The sequence below is a fragment of the Narcine bancroftii genome, chromosome 10 (genome assembly GCF_036971445.1).
Source record: "Narcine bancroftii isolate sNarBan1 chromosome 10, sNarBan1.hap1, whole genome shotgun sequence".
Taxonomy (NCBI): domain Eukaryota; kingdom Metazoa; phylum Chordata; class Chondrichthyes; order Torpediniformes; family Narcinidae; genus Narcine; species Narcine bancroftii.
In genome coordinates, this window is record NC_091478.1 from 10,792,952 (window position 1) to 10,804,540 (window position 11,589).

The following is an 11,589-nucleotide window of genomic DNA, read 5'->3' on the forward strand; positions in this document are numbered from 1 at the left end:
TCACCAGGCCTGTAATGGTTTGGGTACATCACACACACACACACACACACACACAATTAGACACCTGCGCATAACTGGGAATAGATGAAGGATAGTTTAAGGGTAAGAACTTAAAAAGTCCTTACAGACAGAGCCAGATTTGAAACCCAGTCATTGGTGGTTTCCATGTTATAAGACACTATGGTTCTAAGTAAAATTATTTAAAAAGTTACCCCCCCCAAGTTCCTGTTAAATCTCTCCCCCCACACCTTAAACCTATGTCCTCTGTTTACTGATTCGCCTACTCTGGGCAGAAGACGCTCTGCATACTTTTGAAATTATGTATTTTATTTTTAACAGTTTTACGTTTTCAGCCTGGAAAAGTTTAAATTTAGTCACTAGATGGCACTGCCTCCACATTTACAGCTCCCGCTAATGGTGAAAATTAATTCTGAAATGGAATTTGCTGTCACTTTTATCTAAGTGAAACATTTTAAGATGCTTCACGAGAGAAATGCCCACTAAAAAGTAACATAATGTACTGAGGGCAAATGACTAATACTTTGGTGAAAGAGGGAGGCTTTGCGGAATATCTTTCCGGAGGCAAAAATATGGTTGGTATAACAAGAGACACAGGAAATAAGGCTTTTGCTGCCCAGTGATAATAATTCAAGGATATGAGAAAGGTTAGAATTAACTGAACCGTGTAATTTCAGAAGGCTAATGAGTCTTTGAATCATACAGCACAGAACAGAATATATCCGCAAACCATGTCCCCCAATCTAATGTTAGACGTCGACCCTTTGAACAAGGACTAAAGTGATGTTTCAAATAATGGGCCCAATAAAGATATGAGAATGGTTTTAAAAACAAAAATAAAAACAGAAAATACTCATCAGGTCAGGCAGCATCTGTGGACAAGGTGAACATGTCAGGTCAAAGATGAAGGATCTTTTGGATTCTTGGCATCTGCACTAGTTTGATTTTCAAAGGCTAAAATGTTCATAATATAAGCATTCTTAATAGTGACAAAGGCAAGCTAGTCATAAAATGTTTGCTTAATAACTTAATAGCTCAGTATATCACCAATAGCGTCATTCTTAATGTACTGTATATTGTAGATAGTTCCAGTGTAGAAGGTTGGGGGGGCGGGGGGGGGGGGAGTTGAGAGAGGTATATAAAATTATGAGGGGGATTGACAGAGTAGATGTGAATAGGCTCTTCCTCTTGAGGGTAGGTGAGATTGGAACACGGGGTCATAAGTTAAGGGTGAGGGGCAAAGGTTTAGAAGTAACGTAAGAGGAAGCTTCTTCACTCAGAGAGTGGTGGCTGAGTGGAATGACCTTCCGGAAGAGGCGGTTGCGGCAGGATCAATTTTGTCATTTAAGAGAAGGTTGGATGAGTGAATGGATGTGAGGGGATTGGAGGGTTATGGACAGGTGGGACTAGTGGAGTTTCACTTAAATCGGTGTGGACTAGAGGGGCCAAGATGGCCTCTTTCCATACTGTAATTGTTATATGGATCAATGTCAAAAATCTACCATCAGCCATGACTCCCAATGAGATCTGATATAGCTCACTTACTTCCCTGCAGAAAGTCAAATCTACCAAAATGTAAAAATGAAAACATTGAGCCATAATAACTGCCTCTTAATTACCCCATCAGGTCAAGTCTTGTCAGGGCCTCCCCAGGCTGACATGGATCAGATTTCCATCTGTTCTTCCCGTTGTCGGTGAGTGCCAGACAGAACTTCTGCTGTTTAAAGGAGAGGCTATAATATTGTGTGTGTGGAATAGTTTATCAGTCCGCTGAGGTATAGGAGAAGCCAGACACCAAATAGCCCCTTAGCTGTGCCAGAAACGAAGAACTCTTCATATACAGAGCATTCTGACAGCAATAGATGTGAGGCAACATTTTTAGGTCAATGGAAGTTTGAACTACAGTTAGTAACTTTCTTTTTCTTTATTTAGATGTTCAGACATTGATTCAGAAAATAGACATATTCTTTGCCTCCTGTAAGGCTTCCCCGTTAATATGGGCTAGTCAGCTGCTGGCACAAACAATAAGCTCTATCGCCAACTTCCCCACCCACCCCCATCCCCCTCTCTTGGTGTGTGCTAAATCTGCTGCCCTGCTTCCTACAACACAGCAGCAACTGGATATTAACAGCATTTCATTGTCTGTAGGATGCTCCGGGACACCTCAAGGTTGTGAAAGGTGCACTAAAATTGCCAGTCAACCTGCGCAAAGCTAATGAAGAATTATCACTGCCTCAATCTCTGGATTTTACAGACACAATATAAATAGTGTTGCCAAAGAATAAAATTCAGGAGAAAAATGGAATGACAAACTCTTACCAAAGACAGGGGATTCAAAAGGCATAAAATAATATCTTAAATAGATTCTGAAATGGACTCCAAATTGCCTCAAAATTCATAAAAAAATCAAAAGAGAAATCTCAAAAAGACAGATGTTGGAGAGGCTGGGGGAGTTATCTCCAGTTATTTTTTAAATGATTGATGAAATCCAACATTAAAGTTGTTTAAATCAAATGCTAATTTGTTAACGTTTTCAAGACATTTGGTGACAATGGCAAGCTAGTCATAAAATGTTTGCTTAATAAACCAACACTTACAGAAACAGAACAAACATTGGGGGAAAAAATACACAAAATGCATATTCAGCTAAGAGCCTCTCCGTGGTGATAATCACAACACTGGCCGCACTCCTACCAGCCAACTGCAGGGGGCAACCACTGTACCTGCAGGTAGGCAACCTGGGAGTCTGGTCCCACCTGCCGGCTGTCAATCTCTGGCCTGTAATATAGACTCGAACTGGCCCCTCCCGGGGTCATTCGGACACGTGGAGCCAGCAAAGATATTAAGACTGGTGTGTACAAAGTTTGTCACAATCTCAAAAGAAATTTTTCCTCGGTGTGTGATCTTCCAGCAGAGGAAATGAATATTTGAATGCACTTTGAGAATTGAAACTGTTCTCCTATGTTTTTATAGCTCATTATTACAATATTATTCACTCAAAAATCAACCAACAATTGTCATTATTAGCTATTTAATAGACCACTATTTTAATGTACTTTATATTGCAAAGGTAAAGATACATAACCAAAGTTTTGGGCTTGAGTCCTTCATCAAGGAAGGGCTCAAGTCCAGAACGTTGTTTATGCATCTTTAGCTTTGCTCTATAAAGGACACTGTTTAACCTGCTCATTTCTCCAGCATTGTGTTTTTACTCCAATCACAGTGTCTGCAGACTTTCATGTTTTACTGCTGTATTAATATATTGGAAGAAAGAAAATATTGAGATGGATACTGGTTCATTTTTAAAATTTGGCATTCAACATTTCAAACCCAAAGAAGCAGATCCAAGATTCATAAAGATAATTTTCTGTCCATATTCCAGTAGAAACACTAAACCAATGGTTTTCAAACTATTTAATTCCACTCACATACCACTTTAAGTATTCCCTATGTCATTGGTGCTCTGTGTTTAGTAAGGGATTGCTTAAGGCGGATTGTGAGCGGGAAGGGAAGGTTGAGAACCATTGCTCTAGACCCAATTGTTACTGAAATATTTTGCTTGAGAAAAATTATCAATGGCCCATTTCCTTTGGAGTTATGAAACCGTGCACATAAAGAGTCAATTAAGTACGATTAAAACAGTGGTTTTCAAACTTTTTCTTTCCACCCACATACCACCTTAAGCAATCCCTTACTAATCACAGAACACCTATGGCATAGGGATTACTTAAAGTGGTACGTGACTGGAAGTTTGAAAACCACTGCACTGAACTGTGAGTGTTTTCTAACCTTTATTCAAATCAATTAGAAATTCATCGTAAATGGTTATATGGCTATATGCACAGGGGATTATGAATTCCTCTGATGTGTTCCTGCTGACCAAAGCTTTCCACTGAGAGCATGATTTCAGAATTACTTCAGTTGGTTAGAATTTTAACATCATAGAACATATTTACAAAATTAGACTGTGGTTAATATTGCTACACAGACGTAATTCAAGGATCAGGCTTATTACATCCCACCATTGGGAAATAACATTGGGGAATGAGACAAGTTGTTGATCTATTAGCCATGAGAAATAACTCCTCACATTCCATATTGATGGATTACACGGCAGCTCCAGTCCAGTTTACAGTGAAGCTGTATCAGGTTTTGCAGTTTGTTCAAAATGCAGACGGGTTTGGAGATACAAGAATCTATACAGGATAGATTATGAGCTAAAACTTTAAACCTAGGAGTAGATATTGACATTCTTCATAAATTAATACTTAAAATGTTTCCTTGACATTCCCCAGGCTCGTTACTTTATGAACATTGACCAATTTCAACAAATGGACCAACATATATGCATGTTAAAAATAAAGGGATGACTGGGGAAAGGATAGGACCATTCACGGACAAAGTGCTTCATGCTTGGAGTCAGAGGAGGTACGAAATGAGTATTTTGCATTGATACTCATCCCTGAGAAGGACATGGAGGATAGTGATAGGCAGCATTGTGTGGAGAAAGCTAACATTTTAAGGGATGGGTCTTTCGATAAATCCCCCAGGGCCTAAATAAGATATATCGCAGGTTATTGAAAGAGGCAAGTGAGAAGATAAAGATTGTTGTATCCTCACTAGCAACAGTCAATATTGTAACTTTGTTCAAGAAAGGGAAATAAGGATATCAGGAAATAACAGAACAATGAGCCTCACATCAATGCTTGGGAAACTATTGGAGAGCATACTTATGAATAGGATACTACACATTTGGAAAGGCATGTTTAGCTTAGGGACAGTCAGCATGGCCTTGTGCAGGGCAGGCCTTGTCTTACAAATTTGGTTGAGTTTTTTGAGGTGACAATGGAGGTTGATGAGGTTATCTATGTGGACTAGGTCTCTCGTGTTAGGCTGATCCAGAAGTTACAGATGCTTGGGATCCACAGTGAGCTGATCATTTGGATTCAGAACTAACTATCCCAGAAAAGACAGAGGATAGTGATGGAAGCATTTTATTCTGGCTGGAGGTCCACGACCAGTGGTGTTCAGCAGAGATTGGTTATGTGTGATGTATATAAATCTTGGGTGAAAAGGTAGGTGTGTTGGTTGGTAACTTTGCTGATGACAGCAAGGCTGGTGGAATTGTGGACAGTGTAGAGGGCTATCAAAGAATACAACAGGATCAGTAGCAGATATGGGCAAAGAAATGGCAGATGAAGTTTAATCAGGACAAGTGTAAGTGTTGCACTTTTGGAAGTCAAATGTAAGGAGAAAGAATACAAGACCCATAAAAGCATTGATGTATAGAAGGATCAGGAAGTTCAGGTCCATAGGTTCTTGAAAGTGGCTGCGCAAATTAGGGTGGTGGAGAAGGCATAAGGCATGCTTGCCTTCATTGGGCAGGGCATTGACTACAAAAGTCAGAAAGACACATTGCAGCTGGATAGAACTTTGGTGAGGTCATACTTGGAGTACTGCGTGCAATTCTGGTCGCCCCATTGCAGGAAAGATGTTGAAGCTTTGGAAAAGGTGCAGAAGAGATTTACGAGGATATTACTGGTTTGGAGGGAGAGAACTATGGCAAGAGGTTGGACAGACTTGATTTTGTTTGTTGGGGCTGAAGGGACAACTAATAGGTTTATAAAATTATGAGAGGGTAGACAGTCAGAATGTTTTCCTCAAGTTAAAAACATCATATAATATGGGACATTTAAAATGAGGGGGGGGGGAGGGTTAAAGGAGATGTGTGGGGCAAGGGTTTTACACAAATAATGGTCAGTGCCTGGATCAGGTCGCCAGGGTAGTACTGGAAGATGACGCAATGATAGTTTTTATGAATCTTCCAGGTCAGCCATTCTTAACAGGGACCATACCACCCCCCCCCCCCCCCCCACCATGGGACATAGCACATTTAAGGGGCAGGGTGGAGGCACAGACTGAAATCATAATTTCTTTTTATGCAGTTAGTAGGAGAGAAGTACAGAAGAAACTGACGAAACTTGACTGCTTCACAGGGAAAGGGGCCCATAAACTTTGAGCGGGGTCTTAAGGGGGGGGGGGGGGGAGGGTCATAGCCAAAACAATGTTTGAGAATGGCTGTTCTGGAGAGCCGTATGTATATTCAGGGAATAGGGGGATATGTGCAAGTAGCTGAGCCTTAGTTTAATTTGAGAATCATGTTCAGTTCACACAGACATATGGATCAAATGGCCTGTTCCTGTGCTCTACTGTTCTATCTTCTAATAATATGGGCAGATAAGTATTATTGACCATAACTACTGGGTTGAAATGTTTTGTGAATGTGATGTGGCTCAAATCACCTGCAGTAATGGACTTGTTAACAGGGACTGCCTCCACCAAAGTGCTTCACATCACTTGGCATGCAACAAGGTCAAGTTTCATCTGAAAAGTTATAGAGTTAATTGAGTTAGCATTAGTGAGCAGCACAGGCTGCTTCACATCAAAGGATAAGTTGCAGTACTAAAGACTGGAATCACTTCATAAATTCACAGAAAGATGTTTACATGCATTGAACAGAAAAATATACCTGGAAGGCACAAACCTTTTCCTAAAAACAAGTGTGTTTACAACCTCTTTGGAAATCTCCAGACAGTTCTAATTTTCAGTGGTAATTAATAACATTGCTCAAAGAAGATTTTTCTTCCTGAACACTTTTGGGTGTATTTTATTGCTTTAATATTTTCCTATCTGTAATGGAGAGACTGTGGCCACCACAGGGTGGCACTGCTGTGCTCCTATTTGGAGGACACCGTACGCCAATCAAGGTCAGACTCACCCGAAGCTATTAAGGTGACCCTCACGATTGACCCAACTCAATTATCAGGTGCTGGAGTCCAGGCAGCCTGCCTGGACTCAGCCCTGACCTTCACCCAATTGGTCCAAGTAAATCTCCTGGGTTGACCCCTGCACTTGACTTCGAGCCATTGGCCACAGCAGCCAACGGGGCCTGGCCTGCCCAGTGTGATTGCGCCCCTCCCCCCAATACCTGCTGCAGGGCTATAAAGGACCGTGTTCCCCTTTGTTCTCTCTCTTCTTGACCCCTCATGGCACGTGAGTATCACCATTCACACTGGGTTGGGGTGAGTCCCAAGGTTAGGTAGCTAGAGCCGTGTCTATTATAGGTCAAGGGGTGGGGGCACATAGTATCACCTTGATTGTACCTGTATGTGTATTTGAGTAAGTTCCCCAGTTCTGTCAGTTTTTCCCTCGTTATTTGAAGGGGGTGTACTGTAGGTAAAAAACAGAGAAGTTGAAAATTGGCATGCCTCACCATTATTATGCCAACCACGCAACACACAATCTCAAGCAACTGGAAAATTCACTTATCCAGCATCTTCCAATCCCCATATCTGCTGGTTACCAGGGGTTTTACTGTAAGTTTAGATCTTTTCCAGTTCCTTTTCAGCAACTTCAACTGAATTGTTTAAATGATATTTTCATTAAAATTGCACCAGTCATACTGAAGAAGTCTGGAGAAATTTACCACCACAGAAGCTGATGTCATGTGTATCTCTAATACGAGTTAAAGATTAAGTAGAATTTTTAATGTTGTATCATTAAATGCCCAAATGAGATTGTCTGACAAATAACAAACAATATTTCCATTATGCGTAATTATTCTCAGCTGAATCAACAATGAAAGAAAAGGAGAGAGCCATTTAGAAATGTGAAGTGTCTGGCCAACTTGGAGCCATGATGAGTAAAATGACAGTGACTAAATTTGAATAAGTTTTTGCTCCAGAAGCCACACTAGCTATTAGTTACTTAACCACATCAGCTACGCTCAGCTACAGTGCAGATATGCAATCAAGTTATTAGTCTCAAAATCTAGTTAAGATTACACGGCTTGCAGGGGTTTAGCCACCGAGAATAAATTATGGACGAAAGTAGACTTTGACCCTTGCTGCATTTCTACATCTACATTTTCAGGCCCACTGAGTCTACGCCAACTATCAACTGCCCATTTACACAAATCATACTCCTTTATTCTTTCCACTTTCTCATCAACTCTCCCCAGATTCTACCACTCGCCTACCCACTGCTCATGGCAAGAGATATTGAGGCTCCATCCAGAAAAGGGAGTCAGGCATAAGCAGCTAAGATTGTGCATCCCGAGAGAAGTATAGGGAATGTAGGCATGCACTGAAGAAGGAAAACAGGAAGGCTAAAAGCAGGCATGATATAGCTTTGGCAGATATGCTAAGAGAGAATGCTGTGACATTTTACAAGTATATATTAAGGTCAAAGGGAAACTGGGGGAAGAATATAAGCTCCTGAAAGATCAGCATGGTGGCCTATGAACCACAGGAGGTGGGCCAGAACTTAATAGCTAATAAATATAATTGTTTTAAAGAACCCAAGTTTCTTTATTAAAATAAAAAGAAACATCCCTTGGTACCAGGAGTGGAAGAAACACCAGGAGTTTGCTAGTTGATAGCAGCAGAGATAATTATGCTGTAAATTGGACTGGAAATGTCAACCACAAGTGGAGGCTGTTCAGTCAAAGATTTATGCTGTACCTGCAAGCCATCAGTCTCAATAGCAAAGCCAATGCACAGAAGATTGCACTGCTACTTACCACGGTGGGACCTCAGGTACCAAATCAAGGGTGGGCACCCTTTTTTTTTAAAAAAACTCACATTCCACCTTAAGTATTCCCTCGACCATAAGTGCTCTGTGATTAGTATGGGATTGCTAGTAAGGGAAGGTTGAAAATCACTGCTCCAGACCCAATTATTACTGAAATACTTTGCTTGAGAAAAGTTGTCATTGGCCCATTTCCTTTGGAGTTATGAAATCGTGCACATAACGAGTCAATTAGTTATGATTAAAACAGAGATTTTCAAACCATTTTCTTTCCACTCATATACCACTTTAAGCAATCCCTTACTAATCAGCTTAATAACATCATTTCTTTCCCTGGGTGACCAGAACTAAACATAATACTCCAAGTGTGGTCTCACTAGTGTCTTGTAAAGGCTCCATTATTGTCAAGTAATACTACATTTAGAATGTAACATAAATGAAATTATTTAACTTTTTGTGACACAATGTCCAAACGACCCTACTCAATGCCCTGACCGATTAAAGCAAGCTTGCCATATACCTTCTCTATCATATCTAACTGTGTCACCACTTTCAAGGAACTATATGCTGGTACCCCTAGGTCTCTGCTCGACATCACTCTCCCTCTGGCCCTCTCCTTTATTGTGCAAGTCTTACTTTGGTTTACCCTACCAAAATGCAATACCACACTTGTCCAAGTGAAAGTCCAGCGGCTGATGGTCCCAATTCATCTAGATCCTATTGTAATCTCAGATAACTTGCTTCTACATCCATTGTACCACCAATTTTAATGTAATTTTTACTTGTTAACCATGCTAACTACATTATCATTATTTGAGAAGATAAACAGTGGACACAGGAACAAATTCTGTGACAAATACTGCCTCCAATCTGAGTAACAACCCTCCACTAACACCCACTGCCTCTTACCATCAAGCCAATTTTGTATCCAATTAGTTCACCCTGGATCCCATGCAATCCAACCTTCTTTACTAGTTTATCATGTGGGAACTTGGTAAAGGCTTTGCTAAAGTCCATGTAGTCAACATCAATCTCTCTGCCCTCATCAATCCTCTCCAACATGTCCTCACAATTGTAATCAAATTTATGAGGCTGACTATTCCTTTTCTTTGCAAATGTATGTAAATCCATCAAAATCCGCTCCAGTAATGATCCCACCTTCGAGGACAGGCTCAGTGGCCTGTAATTCCCTGACTTGTCTTTGTAGACCTCCTTAAATAAAGCACAACATTAGACATCCTGCTTCTTATACCTCAACCATGGCTAAAGATGACACAAATATCTCTGCCAGGTTCCCACCATTTCTCCCCTATCTTCTCACAATGTCTTTTGTTACTTTTGCTCAGGTCCTGATGACTTATCTACCTTTATGAGCTACAAGTACATCCAATCTTGTCCTGCCTTCTATCTTCCAACTTCTGGAAACTTAAAGCCATCTCTAATAATGCCATTCATCCCCATCTGCATGTCATTATCGACTCACTGTCCCACAATACCTCCTGATTCATCAATGCCTCAATGAGAAACATTCAGTTTTTATCTTTGTATCCTACATGCAAGCTCCTCAAGCTCTACATCAACCCCTCTCCCCCACGTCCAATCAGCTGTTACCCTCCATTTTTGGGCTTCTTGGTGCATTTACAAAATGAATTCCACCACCATAGTTGGTCATTCCATCAGTTGCCAGGGTCCAGGCTCTAGAATTGCCCTCCTAATCCTCACCATCACCTTTAAGATATTCAGAATCAGAATTTATTGTCATGAACAAGTCATGAAATTCGTTGTTTTGCAGCAGCGTCAGAGTGTAAACATTCATATATAACCATCTTACAACATTATTATAAAAAAAATAGTGCACGAAAAGTAAGGCCGTGTCTTTGGTTCATTGATTATTCAGGAATCTGATGGAAGCGGGGAAGAAGCTGTCCTTGTACCATTGAGTGCTCGTCTTTAGGCTCCTGTACCGTTTTCCTGATGGTAGCAGAGTGAAGAGGGTGTGGCCTGGGTGGTGGGAGTCTTTGAGGATAGAGGCTGCTCTTTTAAGGCACCTCCTCTTGTAGATGTCCTCGATGGAATGAGGCCTGGTGCCTGTGATGTCGCGGGCTGAGTTAACAACCCTCTGGAGTTTATTCTTGTGCTGAGAGTTGGTGCCTCCTTACCAGGCAGTGATGTGAACAGCCAGAATGCTCTCCTCGGTACACCTGTAGAAGTTTACGAGAGTCCTCAGTGACATACCAAACCTCCTCAAATACCTCACAGAATGCAAGCCTTCTTTGTGATTGCATCCACATGGAGGCTCCAGGACAGATCCTCAGAGATGTTGATACTCAGGAATTTGAAGTTCTTGACTCTCTCCACCACTGAGCCCTCGATGATTAGCCAAATGTTGTTTATTGAGCCTAATATTTGGAAAATTAACCTGGAGTAAAACATTTTCATTTCCTTTCAGATAGAGAACCTTAGGAAAATTCACTGCATTAGAATATAAAATGAATACAAGTGGGTGCCTGAAATTAATTGCTATGATGGTGGTGGGGGCTAAAAAAAAATAGGGACATTAAAAGACTCTTAGACAGTCTCAGGGATACAAGAAAAAAATAGTGGGCTAGGGGTGTGAGGGAGGGGTTAGATTGTTGAATAGGTTTATATCGGTTAGCACAACATCATGGACCAAAGGACCTGGATTGTGCTGGAATTTTCGATATTCTCAATAAATACTTATTTTTAGTATTAACAGTGCAAAAGAGGTTTGCAAAGTCAGTCTGGTTTTGACAGTTTAAAGAAACAGCAAATGTTATATGACCTGCCTTGTTTCGAGGGCTGTTTTATGAAAATCAGCTTGATTTTTGGAGCAGCAAGTTAACCGCTGATCCATGCCAGAAGATGGTTTCAATTCTTTACCACATTGTATGGCGACATCTTGTCACAGCCTTTGTGTTATGTTGCAAGATAGAAAACTATTAATAGTCAACTTTCCAACAA